Below are 14,684 nucleotides of genomic sequence, written 5' to 3'. Positions count from 1 at the left end.
ATGTTGGGATGCCGAGGTGTGTGGATCACTTGAGGTCAGGAGTTCAGTACCAGCCTGGCCAACATGCTGAAACCCCGTCTCTACTAAAAATACAAAAATCAGCCAGGCTGGCCAGGCGCAGTGGCTCACCCCTGTAATCCTAGCACTTTGGGAGGCCGAGATGGGTGGATCACTTGAGGTCAGGAGTTCAAGAACAGCCTGGCTAATATGGTGAAACCCCATCTCTACTAAAAATACAAAAAAATTAGCTGAGTGTGGTGGCAGACACCTGTAATCCCAGCTACTTAGGAGGCTGAGTCACAAGAATCACTTGAACCTGGGAGGCAGAGGTTGCAGTGAGCCAAGATTACACCACTGCACTCCAACCTGGGTGACAGAGTGAGACTCCGTCTCAAACAAACAAACAAACAAAAACCAGCCAGGCATGGTGGTTCATGCCTGTAATCCCAGCTACGTGGGAGGATGAGGCAGGAGAATTTCTTGAACCTGGGAGGTAGAGGTTGCAGCGAGCTGAGATTGCACCACTGCAGTCCAGCCTGGGCAACAGAGCAAGATTCCATCTCCAAAAAAAAATTTTTTCCTTTATAAATTATCCAGTCTGGGGAATACCTTTGTCAGCAGCCAGAGAACAGACTAATACACCATCCATTTTTAATTTTTAAAAAATATAACTTTGGGAACATTAGTAAATTTGGATTATTGCAAATGAATAGGACCCAAAGAAATTCTCACATGTCCTGCGTGTTAGTCTAGTTCTCAGGAAAGCACTTGCTAAGATGAAATTAAATGTGCATATATTTTATTAGGGGAAATGCTTATATGTAAAGGAAAATAGGAAGGGGCCCAGAGAAGACTGGGACAGCCATTAGACCTTGAGGAAAAGAGAATAGGGAACAGCGTTCTAAGCTGCCTTGCAATCTAAGGAAGGTTCAGCAAAGTTGTTTCGGGGAGGTCCTTGATCTGTTGACAAGTCCCTTCACTGACAAAGGAGTCCCATCTCCCCTGAAATGGGTTTGTCTGCATATCTCAGCAGCCTTTGGGGGGCATAACCTTGGCCTGGGTACAAATTCAGGGAATGAAGTCCTAAGCAGCAACAGAGGCACTGCTTGGATTACACCCAGTGAGTAACTAAGAGGTGCATCCTCATGTCTGCCATACTCTGGAAGTACAAAAATGCAATGTACTTTGCCTGGTGGGTTTGCAGATTCCATCTACACTCTATGTACTTGATCTAGAGTTCCAAGGAAAACTCCGTTTTCCCTCACTTCAGTAGCTATGAACTCTCAGAATCACACCAAATCTCCAAACCATAAAGGCAAGATGATGTATAGAACCTGACTGACACCTTATCCAGACCCACCCCTCCAGAATAGACCTAAGAAACTCAGAATTCTGGGATGTGGAGTATTGCGTCAGATATCCAAATGACTGGGAATATTCTTGTATGGGAAGGATAGTGTCCTGTGAGAGAAAGACCCAAATATATGCCAGGACTGTAACCCTGAAGGAAACAAGAGTCAGGAGAAGGAGGTGGAGCAAGATGGCGGAATAGAAGTCTATACCATTCCTCCCCCCAGAACACCAAATTTTTTTTTTTTTTTTTTTTTGAGACAGAGTCTCACTCTGTCACCCAGGCTGGAGTGCAGTGGCGCCATCTCGGCTCACTGCAACCTCTGCCCTCCGAGTTCAAGCGATTCTCCTGCCTCAGCCTCCCAAGCAGCTGGGATTATGGGCGCCTGCCACCGTGCCCAGCTAATTTTATTTTTTTGTGTTTTTGTTAGAGACGGGGTTTCACCATTTGGCCAGGCTGGTCTTGAACTCCTGATCTCGTGATCCACCCGCCTCAGTCTCCCAAAGTGCTGGGCTTACAGGCGTGAGCCACTGTGCCCGGCCAGAACACCAAATTTTAACCAATATCTGCACACAGAAAAGCACTCACAAGAACAGAAAATCAGGTGAGCAATTGCTGTACCTGGTTTTAACTACATATTGCTGTAAGAGGCATTGAGGAAGGCAAGAGAAACAGTCTCGAATTGCCAACGTTACCCTCCATCCCCCAGCAGTAGCCATGCAACATGGAGATGGAATCTGCACTTGGGGGAGGGAGAACACAGCAACCAGGAGACTGTACATTGAACTAGTGCTGCCCTGTCACAGTGGGGAATAAAACCATGCAGGGCTCAGCCAGTGCCCATGTATAGAGGGAGCATTTGGACTAGCCTGAACCAGAAGAGAATCACCCATCACAGCAGTTACAACTTGAGTTTCTCTGCAAGCCTCACCACCGTGAGCTGAAGTGCTCTGTGGTTCTAGGTAAACTTGAAAGGCAGTCTAGGACATGAGGACTACAATCACTAGGCAGTCCTTAGTGCTGGGCTGAGCTTAGAGCCAGTGGACTAGTGTGGCACGTGACCTAAGGAGACAATATCTATAGCCACTGAGGGATTGCTTGCGCCATCCTCCCTTGCTTCATTGCAGCTTCCAGCAATAAAAGGGACTCCTTCTTTCTGCTTAAGGAGAGAAGAGCAAAGAGTAAAGAGGGCTTTGCCTTGCATCTTAGATACCAGCTGAGCACAGTAGGTTAGGGCACCAGGCAGAGCTGTGGGGCCCCCATTCAAGATCTTAGCTCCTGAGTGACATTTCTAGCCAGACTCTGGGTCAAAAGGAAACCCACTTCCTTGAAAGAAAGGAACCAGTCCTGGCAAGATTGATTACCTGCTGACTAAAGAGCCCTTGAGCTTTGAATAACCAGCAGTGATATCCAGGGAGTACACTGTGGGCCTTGGGCTCTGAGATGTGCTGGTTTCAGGTGTGACCCAGCACATCCCAAGCTGTGATGGCTACAGTGAAAGACTCCTTCTGCTTGAGAAATAGCAGAGGGAAAAGTAAAGGGACTTTGTCATACACCTTAGGTACTAGCTCAGGCACAGTGGGGCAGAGCAACAAGCAGCCTTTTGGGGTCCCCAAGTCCAGGCCTAGGCTCTTGAACAATATTTCTGGACCTGCCCTGGGCCAGAATGGAGCACACCACCCTGAAGGGTGAGTCCCAGGCCTGGCAGCATTTACCACAAGCAGATGGAAGAGTCCTTGGGCTTTAAGTGAACATGGGTGGTGGCCTGGAAGAACCCATGGAATGTTGGTTGTGGTGGCCACAGGGAGAAGCTCCTATGCCTGTGTAAAGGGGAGGGAAGAGTGAGAAGGACTTTGTATTATAGTTGAGTGCCAACCTAGCTGCAGTAGAATAAACATCAAGTAAACTGCTGAGGTTTTGAACTCCAGTCCCTGGCTCCCAGACAGCATCTCTGGACACACCTGGTGCCTGGGGAAGCTCACTGCCCTGAAGGGAAGGGCCTTAGAAAAGACTTAGTGCTGGACTGGCTTCAGGTCTGACCAAGCACAGTCCCAACAGTGATGGCCACAGGGTCCTTGCATCACCACACCCCCAGTTCCAGGTGGTTCAGCACACAGAGAGACACTCTGTTTATTTGGGAGAAAGTAACGGAAAAGAACAAGAGTCTCTGCCTGATAATCCAGAGAATTTTTCTGGATCTTATGCAAGACCACCAAGGCAGTACCTCTATGAGTCTGCAAAAAACACAGAATTACTGGGCTTGGGGTCCAAGTCCCTTAAAATACTTGGAAAGCCTCCCCAAGAAGGACAGGCACAAACAAGCCCAGACAGTGAAGATTATAATAAATACCTAACTTGTTAATGCCCAAACACTGAGAAACATTGACAAGCATCAGCACCATCCAGGAAAACATACCTCAACAAATGAATTAAGTAAGGCACCAGGGACCAATTCTGGAGAAAAAGAGATACATGACCTTTCAGACAGAGAGTTCAAAATAGCTGTTTTGAGGAAACGCTAAGAAATTCAAGATAACACAGAGAAGGAATTCAGAATTCTATCAGATAAATTTAACAAAGAGATTGAAAGTATTAAAAAGAATCAACCAGATATTCTAGAGTTGAAAAGTGCAATTGACATGCTGAAGAATATATCAGTGTCTCTTAATAGCAGAACTGATCAAGCAGAAGAAAGAATTAGTGAGCTTGCAGACAGGCTGTTTGAAAATACACAGTCAGGCCAGGTGTGGTGGCTCATGCCTGTAATTCCAGCACTTTGGGAGGCCATGGCGGGTGGATCATGAGGTCAGGAGACCGAGACCCTCCTGGCCAACATGGTGAAACCCCGTCTGTACTACAAATACAAAAATTAGCTGGGCGTGGTGGTGCGTGCCTGTAGTCCCAGCTACTCGGAAGGCTGAGGCAGGAGAATCACTTGAACCTGGGAGACAGAGGTTGCTGTGAGCCAAGATCATGCCATTGTACTCCAGCCTGGCAACAGAGTGAGAATCCATCTCAAAGAAAGAAAAGAAAAGAAAAAAAAAAAAGAAAAAAGAAAGAAAATACACAGAGGAACCAAAAGAAAAGAGAAAAAAAATGAAGCATGCCTACAAGATCTAGAAAATTAGCCTCAAAAGGGCAATTCTAAGAGTTATTGGTGTTAAAGAGGAGGTAGAGAAAAAGATAGGGTTAGAAATTTTATTCAAAGGGATAATATCAGAGAACTTCTCAAACCTAGAGAATGATACCAGCATTCAAGTACAAGAAGGTTATAGAACACCAAGCAGATTTAACCCAAAGACTAACTCAAGACATTTAATAATCAAACTCCCAAAGGTCAAGGATAAAGAAAGAATCCTAAAAGCAGTAAGAGAAAAGAAACAACATACAGTGTGGCTCCAATACATCTGGCAGCAGACTTTTCAGTGGAAACCTTACACTCCAGGAGAGCATGGCATGACATATTTAAAGTGCTAAAGGAAAAAAGTTACTCTAGAATAGCATATCTGGCAAAAATATCCTTCAAGCGTGAAGGAAAAATAAAGGCCTCCCCAGACAAACAAAAATTGAGGGATTTCATCAACACCAGACCGTCCTACAAGAAATGCTAAAGGGAATTCTTCAATCTGAAAGAAAAGGATGTGAACGAGCAAGAAGAAATCATCTGCGGGTATAAAACTCACTGGTAATAGAACACAGAAAAACAGTGTAACACTGTAATTGTGGTGTGTAAACTACTCTTAAGTAGAAAGGCTAAATGATGAATCAATCCAAAATAATAACTACAACAACTTTCAAGACATGGATAGTACAATAAGACATAAAGGAAAACAACAAAAAGTTAAAGAGAGTGTGGGATGAAAAAGTGTAGAGTTTTTACTAGTTTTTGCATGTTTATGCAATAAGTGTTAAGTCATCATCAGTTTAAAATAATGGGTTAGAATATGGTATTTGCAAGCTTTGTGGTAACCTCAAACTGAAAACATACAATGAATACACAAAAGATAAAAAGCAAGACATTAAAGCATACCATCAGAGAAAATCACCTTCGCTGAAAGAAAGACAGGAAGGAAGGAAAGAAGGAAGAGAAGACCAGAAAACAAATAATAAAACAGCAGGAGTGCCGGGCACGGTGGCTCAAGCCTGTAATCCCAGCACTTTGGGAGGCCGAGACGGGTGGATCACGAGGTCAGGAGATCGAGACCATCCTGACTAACACGGTGAAACCCCGTCTCTACTAAAAAATACAAAAAACTAGCCGGGCGAGGTGGCAGGCGCCTGTAGTCCCAGCTACTCGGGAGGCTGAGCCAGGAGAATGGCCTGAACCCGGGAGGCAGAACTTGCAGTGAGCTGAGATCCGGCCACTGCACTCCAGCCTGGGTGACAGAGCGAGACTCTGTCTCCAAAAAAAAAAAAAAAACAGCAGGAGTAAGTCTCTACCTATCAATAACAACATTAAATGTAAATGGATAAACTCTTCAATCAAAGACATAGAGTGGCTGAATGGATGAAAAAACAAGACCCAATGATCTGTTGCCTATGGAAAGCACACTTCACCTATAAAGATACACAGAGACTAAAAATAATGGGATAAAAAATACTCCATGCCAATAGAAACTTGAGCAGGAGTAGCTATACTCGTATCACATAAAATAGATTTTAAGACAAAAACAAGAAGAGACAAAGAAGATCATTATATAATGATGAACAGGACAATTCAGTAAGAGGATATAATGCTTGTAAACATATATGCATCTAACACTGAAGTACCCAGGTATATAAAGCAAATATTATTAGAGCTAAAGACAGAGATAGGCCCCAACACAGTAATAGCTGAAGACTTCAACATTCCGCTTTCAGTACTGGACAGATCTCCCAGACAGCATACCAACAAAGAAACATTGAACTTAATCTGCACTATAGAATAAATTAACCTAATAGATATTTACAGAACATTTCATCCAGTGGCTGCGGAACACACATTCTTATCCTCAGCATATGGATCATTCTCAAGGACAGACCATATGTTAGATCACAAAACAAGTCTTAAAAGACTCAAAAAAATTGAAATAATATGAAGCATCTTCTCTGACCACAATGGAATAAAACTAGAAATCAATAACAAGAGGAGTTTGGGAGATTATATAAACACATGGAAATCAAACAACATGCTCCTGAATGACCAGTGGGTCAATGAAGAAATTAAGAAGGAAATTGAAAAATTTATTAAATGATAATGGAAGGACAATATGCCAAAACCTATAGGATATGGTGAAAGCAGTATTAAGAAGGAAATTTACAGCTAAAAGTGCCTACATCAAAAAAGAAGAAAAACTTCAAATAAAAAACCTAACGATGCATCTTAAAGAATTAGAAAAGCAAGAGCAAACAGAGCCCAAAATTGTAGAAGAAAAGAAATAATAACAATCAGAGCAGAAATAAGTGAATTTGAAATGAAGAAAACAACACAAAAGATCAACAACAACAACAAAAATGGCTACTATGAGCAACTATATGCCAATAAATTGGAAAACCTAGAAGAAATGGATAAATTCCTAGACACATAAAACTTCCAAGATTGAACCATGAAGAAATCCAAAACCTGGACAGACAAGTAAGAAGTAACAAGATCAAATCTGTAATAAAAAGTCTGTCAGTAAAGAAAAGCCTGGGACCTGATGGCTTCACTGATGAATTCTACCAAACATTTGTAATGAGAGTAATACCTATCCTACTCAAACTGTTCCAAAAAATAGAGGAGGAGGGAATACTTCCAAATTCATTCTACAAGGCCAGTATTACCCTGATACCAAAACCAGACAAAGACCCATCAAAAAAAAAAAAAAAAAAAACTACGGGCCAACATATCTGATGAATATTGATGCAAACATTCTCAACAAAATACTTGCAAACCAAATTCAACCATACATTTAAAAGATCATTCATCATGACCAAGTGGGGTTTTCCAAGGGATTGTGAGGATGATTCAACATATGCAAATCAGTCAATGTGATACATCATGTCAAATGAATGAAATCATATGATCCTTCCAATTAATGCTGAAAAAGCATTTGATAAAGTTCAACATCCCTTCATGAAAAAGATTCTCAAAAGACTAAGGATAGAAGGAACATACTTCAACATAATAAAAGCCATATATGACAGACCTACAGCTGTATTGAACTGAGAGCCTTTCCTCTTAGATCTGGAACCTGAAAAGATGCCCACTTTCACCACTGTTATTCAACATAGTACTGGACGTCCTAGTTAGAGCAATCAGACAAGAGAAAGAAATAAAGAAATTATCTTTGTGTGCAGATGACATGATCTTACATTTGGAAAAACCTGAAGATTCCACCAAAAAACTATTAGAACTGATAAATTCAGTAAAGTTGCAGGATACAAAATCAACATACAAAAATCAGTAGCATTTCTATATGCCAACAGCGAACAATCTGAAAAAGAAATTTTAAAAAAGTAATCCCATTTACAATAACCACAAATTTAAAATACTGAGGAATTAACCAAAGAAATGAAAAATCTCGGCCAGGTGCGGTGGCTCACGCCTGTAATCCCAGCACTTTGGGAGGCCGAGGCAGGTGAATCATGAGGTCAGGAGATCGAGATAATCCTGGCTAACACGGTGAAACCCCATCTCTACTAAAAATACAAAATATTAGCCGGGCATGGTGGCAGGCATCTGTAGTCCCAGCTACTTGGAAGGCTAAGGCAGGAGAATGGCATGAACCTGGGAGGCGAAATTTGCAGTACAAGATTGCATCACTGCACTCCAGCCTGGGCGACAGAGTGAGACTCCATCTCAGGGAAAAATAAATAAATAAATAAATAAAAATAAAAATCTCTACGATGAAAACTATAAAACACTGATGAAAGAAATAGAAGAAAAATGTCAAAAAATAAAAAGATATTCCATGTTAACGGATTGGGAGAATTGATATTGTTAAAATGTCCATATTACCCAAAGCAATCTACAGATTCAATGCAATCTCTAAAATACCAATAACATTCTTCACGGAAACATAAAAAACAAACCTAAAATGTATATGAAAGCACAAAAGACCTAGAGTAGACAAATGTATCCTGAGCAAAAAGAATAAAATGGGAGGAATCACATTACCTGACTTCAAATTATACTACAGAGCTATAGTAACCAAAACAGCATGGTACTGTCATAAAAACACACAGAGAAAACAATGGAACACAACAGAGAATCCAGAAACAAATCTACATACCTATGGTGAACTCATTTTCCACAAAGCTCCCAAAGAACATACAGTGGGGAAAAGAGTGTCTTCAGTAAATGGTATTGGGGAAACTGGATATCCACATGCAGAAGAACGAAATTAGACCCGTATCTGTCACCGTATACAAAAACCAAATCAACATGGATTAAAGACTTAAATCTAAGACCTCAAACTATGAAACCACGATAAGAAAACTTTGGGGAAAATCTCCAGGACATTGGTCTGGGCAAAAATTTCTTTTTTTTTTTTTTTTAATTCTTGTTTCCAGTGGGGTTGGAAAAAATTTCTTGAGTAATACTGTATGAGCACAAGAAACCAAAGCAAAAATGGGTAAATGGGATCCCATCAAGTTAAAAAGATTCTGCACAGCAAAAGAAACAATCAACAAAGTGAAGAGACAGTCCACAGAATGGGAGAAAATATTTGCAAATTACTCATCTGACAAGGGATGAATCAACAGAATACATAAGGGGCTCAAACAACTCTATAGAAAAAAATCTAATAATCTGATTATATCTGGTTAAGGCCAGGTGCGGTGACTCACACCTATAATCCCAACTTTGGGGGGCTGAGGCAGGTACATCACTTGAGTCCAGAGTTCCAGATCAGCCTGGGCTATTTAGTGAGACCTCTTCTCATAAAAAAAATTTTTTTTTTAATTAACAGAGCGTGGTGGCATGCACCTGTAATACTAGCTACTCAGGAGGCTGAGGTGGGAGGATCACTAGAGCCTGACATAGGGGAGCAGCAGTTGCAGTGAACCGAGATCATACCACTGCACTCCAGTCTGGATGACAGAATAACACCCTGTCTCAAAATAAATAAATATTTAAAAAATAGAAGTGGGCAAAATATTTAGACATTTCTCAAAAAAAGGCATAAAAATGGCAAACAGGCATGTGAAGAGGTGCTCAATATCATTAATCAGAGAAATGCAAATCAAAATTACATGAGGTATCATCTCATCCCAGTTAAAATGGCTTTTATCCAGAAGTCAGGCAATAACAAATGCTGGCAACAATATGGAGAAAAGGGAACCCTTGTACACTATTGGTGGAAATGTAAATTAGTGCAACCACTATGGAGAACAGTTTGGAGGCTCCTCAAAAAACTAAACCTAGAACTACCATACAATCCAGCAATCCCACTACTATGTATATACCCAAAAGAAAGTAAATCAGCTGTGTGTGGTTGCTCATGCCTGTAATCCCAGCACTTTGGGAGGCTGAGGTGGGTGGATCACAAGGTCAGGAGTTCAAGACCAGCCTGGCCGATATGTGAAACCTTGACTCTACTAAAAATACAAAAATTAGCAGGCGTGGTAGTGCGCACCTGTAGTCCCAGCTACTTGAGAGGCTGAGGCAGAAAAATTGCTTGAACCTGGGAGGCGGAGGTTGCAGTGAGCTGAGAGAGCACCACCACACTCCAGCCTGGGCAACAGAGCGAGACCCTGTCTCAAAAAAAAAAAAAGAAATACAGTAAATCAGTGTGTTGTAGAGATATCTGCACTCCCATGTTTGTTGCAGCATGTTCACTAAGATTTGGAAGCAACCTAAGTGTCCATCAACTTAGGTTAGATGAATGGATAAAGAAAATGTGGTACTTATTCATGATGGAGTACTATTCAGTCATTAAAAAGAATGAGATTCTGTCATTTGCAACAACATGGATCAAACTGAAGGTCATTAAGTGAAATAAACCAGGCACAGAAAGACAAACATAGCATGTTCTCACTTATTTGTGGGATCTAAAAATCAAACCATTCAAACTCATGGAGACAGAAAGTAGAAGGATGATTACCAGAGGCTGGGAAGGACAGTGGGGGCTGGGTGAAGGTGGGGAGGGTAATGGGTACCAAAAAAGTAGCAAGAATGAATAAGATCTAGTATTTGATAGAACAGGGTGAGTACAGTCAATAATAATTGAATTGTACATTTTAAAATGACTAAAAGTATACTTGGATTATTTGTAACACAAGGATAAACGCTTGAGGGGATGGATACCCAACTTTCTATGACGTGATTCGTACACATTACATGCCTGTATCAAAATCCCTCTTGTACCCCCTAAATATATACACCTACTATGTATACACAAATATTAAAAAGAGAAAAAAGAAGAAGAAAAAAGTCAGAAGTCTGAACTAGTTCCTTTGGTGTGATATTCTTGCTAACAGCTTCTTCATCTTTTATTTTGTGAATAAAAGAAGTGGGCATACTTTAAATAAAGTTTCTTTTATTTTTATTTATTTGTTTATTTATTTATTTTTTTGAGACGGAGTCTCGCTCTGTGGCCCGGGCTGGAGTGCAGTGGCCGGATCTCAGCTCACTGCAAGCTCCGCCTCCTGGGTTTACGCCATTCTCCTGCCTCAGCCTCCCGAGTAGCTGGGACTACAGGCGCCCGCCACCTCGCCCGGCTAGTTTTTTGTATTCTGTAGTAGAGACGGGGTTTCACCGTGTTAGCCAGGATGGTCTCGATCTCCTGACCTTGTGATTCGCCCGTCTCGGCCTCCCAAAGTGCTGGGATTACAGGCTTGAGCCACCGCGCCCGGCCAAAGTTTCTTTTATTAAGTGCCTTTTCATATTTGGAAAAATCCTTAATTTAGCCGCCAGGAATTAGGCAATATCATTAAAGTACTATTTTACATCCTGAAAACAAGGAAGTAGTTTTACTTTTTATTTTATTTAATTAATTTATTTATTTGAGATGGAGTCTTGCCCTGTTGCCCAGGCTGGAGTGCAGTGGGGTGACCTCAACTCACTGCAACCTCTGCTCCCCACGTTCAAGCGATTATCTGGCCTTGGCTTCCCGAGTAGCTGGGATTTCAGGCTCACGCCACCATGACCGGCTAATTTTTTTATTTTTAGTAGAGACGGGGTTTTGCCATGTTGCCCAGGCTGGTCTGGTACTCCTGACCTCAGGTGATGCACCCGCCTCGGCCTCCCAAGGTGTTAGGATTACAGGCATGAGCCACTGTGCCCAGTCTATTTTTACTTTTCAAAAAAATTGAACATATAAATATATTTTGAGGCGTGGTCTTGCTATGTTGCCCAGGCTGGTCATGAACTTCGGGGCTCAAGCAATCTTCCCGCTTCAGTCTCCAAAGTAGATAGGACAACTGGTGCACACCACCGCACCAGGCTCTGAACATTATTTTTAATTAACATGATGCAAAATTCAAAAGGCAAACTAAATTATAAAGGGCAAAAATCTCCTTCCTACCCTGTCTTACAACCAGACAGTTCCTTTCCCCAAAGAAACCAATGTTACCACTTTGTCTTTTCAAATACAGTTTACACATACACGTGTAAATATGAATATATCTTCCACCTTTTTTGCACCAATAATAGAGTATATACATTGTTCACGGCTTCATGGTATTGGATTTTATGGATGTACTATACTTTATTGAATCAGTCCCCTACTAATGGACATTTAAGGTTGTTGTCAATCTAATCTACAAACAATGCTGCAGTTAGCCATCTTGTACATACATGGTTTTACATGTGCACGAGTATATATGAAGGAAAATTTTATTAAAATCGACGAATATTTCCAAAATGCCCCCAATAAATTTTATACCAATCTTGCACTCTTCTCTACAATATGTAAGTCAGGGACAGTTTTAGATCAGGAAGGTATGATATGGAAGATGGGGACACAATGTAAATTTAGAATGCTACCCACTTGGCTATGGTTTTAGAATCCTTAAGAATCAGAGGGCCAGGCGCTGTGGCTTCCGTCTGTAATCCCAGCACTTTAGGAGGCCAAGGCGGGCAGATCACGAGGTCAGGAATTCGAGACCAGCCCGGCCAAGATGGCGAAACACCGTCTCTACTAAAAATACAAAAATTAGTCCGGCGTGGTGCCCTGCGCCTGTAGTCCCAGCTACTCCGGGAGGCTGAGGCAGAAGAATCGCTTGAACCCGGGAGGCGCAGGTTGCAGTGAGCTGAGATCGCACTAGTGCATTCCAGCCTAGGCTACAGAGCGAGAATCCGTCTCAAAAAAAAGAAAAAAAGAATCAAAGGGCTCACAGAGGAAAATAGTATTACCAAACACAATTTGTCTAGACATTCAGATAAGCTGAACTAATTAACCTCTTTGCCTTTTCAGTCACTAAGATAAGTACACCAAAATCAATTAGAATTTACTGAATCAATTAGAATTTCCTTAGAATCAATTCAGTGGTGATGACAGGGCCCATTATGATGCAGAGTATATACTGAGGTCTGTGGGTCGCAGGGCTCAGAGGATTCTCGCCGCAGCGTTGTTCGGCACGAAAAGGCCATTGTGGACAATGGACGTGAAGAAATTTGAGGCCTCTGTGGGTTTTCTCGATGTCAAAAAGTTTCTCAGTACCTGGAAGGTAAAACATACTTGCTGCAATCAGGTGCTTGGCATATTAAGCGTTGGAATTCTCTCTGTCTGCCCTGCCTCGTGAGCAGTAGGGAGGAACTCAAGTTCAGCCAGTCGCCGAGCTGTAGATACATTCCCAGGCTCCCTGCCGGACCCCACAACACCCGGCCTTTTTTGTTTTTTCTTTTTTTTTTTTTTGGAGACGGCGTTTCAGTCGGTCGCCCAGGCTCGAGTGCAGCGGCGCGATCTCGGCTCACTGCAACCTCCGCCTCCCGGGTTCTGGCGATTCTCCTGCCTTAGCCTCCTGAGTAGCTGGGATTACAGACGCGTGAGACAACGCCCAGCTAATGTTTTTTGTATTTTTAGTAGAGATGGGGTTTCACCATGTTGGCCAGGCTGGTCTCAAATTCCTGACCTCAGGTAATACACCCGCCTCCGCCTCCCAAAGTGCAGGGATTATAGGCGTGAGCCACCACGCCCGGACTTTTTTTTTTTTTTTTTTTTTTTTAACAGGGTCTCATTCTGTGGCCCAGGCTGGAGTGCAGTGACTACTCCGGCTCACTGCAACCTCTGCTGCCTGGCTCAAGTGATCCTCCTGCCTCAGCCTCCCGAGTAGCTGGGACTACAGGCGGGGCCACCACCGCGGGCTAATTTTTTTTTTTTTTTTTTTTTTTGTAGAAACGGGGTTTTGCCGTGTTCCCCAGGCGGGTCTGGAACTCCGGAGCTCAGGTAATTCGCTCGCCTCGGCCTGCCAAAGTGCCAGGATTACAGGCGTGAGCGACCATGCCCTGCCCACCCGACCTTTTTCTAATTGGTCTTCCTAGCAACGTGCAGAGGCCCGGCACCAGCGTACAGGCAGGTCACGTGACACCACCTCCTCACGTGACGCAGACTCGAGCGGGAGGAGGGCGGTGCTCCAGGTGCCTTGCGTCATCACGTCGCGCGGCCGCAGGGACCAGACCTGGACGGCTCCAGAGCCTCCGGGTCGGGGCGGCGGAGGCGGCGGCGGCTCTTCCGCTCTTCCTGAGCCGCCTGCTGGCGCCGCGCCCCACTCCATCCCCACAGGCTGGGGACGGGCCCGGCGCTGCTGTGTGGGCTCTGGTGCGGAGGTGAGTTGCGCGGAAGTGATGGCAGTCAGCCCTTCCCTTCCTGTCCGTCAACTCCGGGTTATGGCCCTACCCCCCATCCTTGGTCTCCCTGTGAGGCAGAATGGGAGACATGCCCGAGAGAGGAGGAAGGCTGGCGGGGGTGCGGGGCATCTGGCCTCGGTCGCCCTCAACTCTCCCCTGAATTGCCTCCCTCCGATACCTCCATCTGGCGGCGCCGGTCATATGCCTGGTGGTATCAGAAGGAAGGAGTTCGTTTCCTTCTCTAGAATGTAGTCTTTCCCGAATTTACTACCCCATTCCTGCCCCGAATCTCCCGAAGTGGAATCCCTCTATTCAGATGTTAACGGAAGTTCTAGAAAATAGGTAACTTCAGAAGGGTGAGGGTGAAGGATATGCTGAGACTTGGAGTGTTGAGGCAGGAATCCCCTAGAAGGAAGGCCAGCCACTCTGCACTAGGGTGACTGTCATTTTGGCACGGAAACGATAAAATACCCCCCAGGCTGTCTTCACAGTAAATGGACATTTGTTCCAGACTCTTTTTACAGCCCTAGAGTTGAAACTAAGTTGACTTAAGTCTTTTTGAAAAACATATGCTTTGATGAA

The 14,684-nt window shown here is 43.3% G+C and overlaps 1 protein-coding gene across 1 annotated transcript in view; it reads left to right on the top strand.

Moving 5' to 3' along the window:
- Window positions 1-13,902: 13,902 nt before the first annotated feature.
- KLHL12 (kelch like family member 12) overlaps window positions 13,903-14,684 on the top strand; it is a 38,946-nt gene continuing 38,164 nt past the window's right edge. Inside the window, exon 1 of the mRNA XM_010378828.2 lies at window positions 13,903-14,081. The gene's annotated coding sequence lies outside the window, so the exon portion shown is untranslated. The remainder of the gene's footprint in view (window positions 14,082-14,684) is intronic.

This window comes from Rhinopithecus roxellana, chromosome 1 (assembly GCF_007565055.1).
Source record: "Rhinopithecus roxellana isolate Shanxi Qingling chromosome 1, ASM756505v1, whole genome shotgun sequence".
NCBI lineage: Eukaryota > Metazoa > Chordata > Mammalia > Primates > Cercopithecidae > Rhinopithecus > Rhinopithecus roxellana.
Note: the sequence above shows the minus strand (reverse complement) of the source record. Positions and strands in the feature narration are given on the sequence as shown.